Source organism: Bufo gargarizans, chromosome 6 (genome assembly GCF_014858855.1).
Source record: "Bufo gargarizans isolate SCDJY-AF-19 chromosome 6, ASM1485885v1, whole genome shotgun sequence".
NCBI lineage: Eukaryota > Metazoa > Chordata > Amphibia > Anura > Bufonidae > Bufo > Bufo gargarizans.
This window is the reverse complement of record NC_058085.1, coordinates 64036503-64038909: the sequence shown is the minus strand read 5'-3', so window position 1 is coordinate 64038909 and position 2407 is coordinate 64036503. Positions and strand designations below refer to the sequence as shown.

The following is a 2407-nucleotide window of genomic DNA, read 5'->3' as shown; positions in this document are numbered from 1 at the left end:
CGGCCGTTTTGCGCTAATTGCGCTTCTTCTGGCCACTGACGTCGGTAACAGCTCAGTTTTACCGCATAAGGAACGCCGTAAAAACGAAACTCCTCAAACTATGGCAGAATTGTTGGGGGTTTTCTTTCCAATTCCATCCCATTTGGATTTTTTTTTTTCCAGTTTCCCACTACATTGTATGCAATAAGATGGTGCCATTAGAAAGTACAAAACAAACCCTCAAACCGCTACGTGAATATAAAAAAAAAAATAAATAATATATATATATATATATATATATATATAAAAATACAAAGTTACAGCATCAGGAAGGCAGGGAGTAAAAACAAATATGCAAAAACAGAAAATCGCTGGGTCCTTGGGTACTTTCACACTTACGTTGTTGGATTCGGGCAGGCAATTCCGTTGCCTGAACTGCCTGCCTGATCAGGACTGTATGCGAACGCAGGTCAATTACAGACTGATCAGGATCCTGATCAGTCTGACAAATGCATTGAAATACCTGATCCGTCTTTCAGGTGTCATCCGGAAAAAACAGATCAGGTATTTATTTATTTTTTTCACATTTTTAAAGGTCTGCGCATGCACAGACTGGAAATCTGGATCCGTTTTACTGGAACATTTGATACTGGATCTGGCATCAGGATGCAGCCGTTCTGTCCCTCTTTTACGTTTTTTGGCCGGAGAAAAAACTGCAGCATGCTGCGGTATTTTCACTGTCCAAAATTCCGGAACACTTCATTTTACATTGAAATGTTCCAGAATTTTGGACAGTGAAAATACCGCAGCATGCAGCAGTTTTTTCTCCGGCCAAAAAACGTAAGAGGGACAGAACGGATGCTCTCCATTCAGAATGCATTGGGACAAAACTGATCAGCGTTTTTCCGGTATTGAGCCCCTAGGACGGAACGCAATACCGGAAAACTTTAACGCAAGTGTGAAAGTACCCGGTTCAAATGGTGCAAAACTCAACATATGATTAAACCATTGGTATCAATAACGCCCCGTTTTAAGCCATGGCCCCAAAACGTGTCCGTAATTTCATTTTTTTTTTTCTTTTTTGGGGGTTGGGGTGGGGGGGTTTAACCCTACCCATAGAGTAATCACAAGCAGGGACTACAGAATGTGATACATTTATAGACTGAGGAGATTTTACTAATATGTAAGGTGTAATGAGCTCTCTGAGGTAAATCACAAGATGGAGGTGACTAGAAATAAAGTAGTCCCTGAGTATTGGAAATACATAGGGGCACGCAGTTATACTATAGACACCCATAGCAATCTGAAGGATTCATACGCGGGCGGGAAATCCTCGCTTCTAGGTTCACGTGGAAAGTAAATTTAGGGATGACTCCACCTAGTGGTGCTGCAGTGTAATAGGTCTTTAGACACAACACTGCAGCGTCTAAAATGTAAAATATGTAATTTATCTTCAGAAATGAATAGTGATAGGCATTAAAAGTTGAAACATAATCAAACTTAAAATAAAATATGTAAAAAAAAATAAAAAATAAAAAAAAATTCTAGCTTCCACCCCAGATGGGACTCGAACCCACAATCCCTGGCTTAGGAGGCCAGTGCCTTATCCATTAGGCCACTGGGGCTGTACGTAAAGCATGGTTACCAACACTGCATATGACATGTAGACAGGCGGCAGCATCATCGTGTTCTACAGCATGACATGTAAACTGCTCGGTGTATAGACGGTGTGGACGTCAGTAAATTGCTGACTGCTGTCCCTTCACTTGCGATTCATAAGTGACATAAAGAAGATCAAACCTAGATGTATGTGATAATATGTGTCATAGCACAATAACATATACTCCTGAATATAGGGAACGATATGCACGCAGCCAAGGTAGTGATCCATGTACTAGAAGCGAGGGGAAAAAAACAAAAAAAAAAAACGACCACGAAGGGACTCGAACCCTCAATCTTCTGATCCGAAGTCAGACGCCTTATCCATTAGGCCACGCGGTCAGTGAGTGAGCTGCTCAGTACAAGCTATTAGGAGCCTGATCATGTCCTCTGCCTGTTTTCCAGCCTCTCATAGATTGTATCCATTCTCTATATTTATCAGACTATGGCCTCATGCACACGACCGTTGTTGTGTCCCATGTCCGTTTTCTGTGATTTTCTGCGGACCCATTGACTTTAAATGGGTCCGTGGAAAACTCGGCTAATGCACCGTTTGTCATTCACGTCCGTGATCTGTGTTTCCAGTCCGTGAAAAAAATATGACCTGTTCTATTTTTTTCTCAGACAACGGTTCGCGGACCCATTCAATTCAATGGTTCAGTGAAAAAACACGGAGGCGCACAAGATTGTCGTCCGCGTCCGTTTTTTACCTATCATTTGCATGGCAAACTTGAGATTTTTTTTTACTTTACTGATAATGCCCCCCATT

General features: G+C 41.6%; 2 non-coding genes across 2 annotated transcripts; both read right to left on the bottom strand.

Annotated features, from left to right (window-relative positions):
• Positions 1-1531: 1531 nt before the first annotated feature.
• Positions 1532-1604, bottom strand: TRNAR-CCU. The gene has a single exon. It is a non-coding gene; the product is annotated as a tRNA-Arg (tRNA).
• A 303-nt stretch (positions 1605-1907) lies between these two features.
• Positions 1908-1980, bottom strand: TRNAR-UCG. The gene has a single exon. It is a non-coding gene; the product is annotated as a tRNA-Arg (tRNA).
• Between the last annotated feature and the right edge of the window lie 427 nt (positions 1981-2407).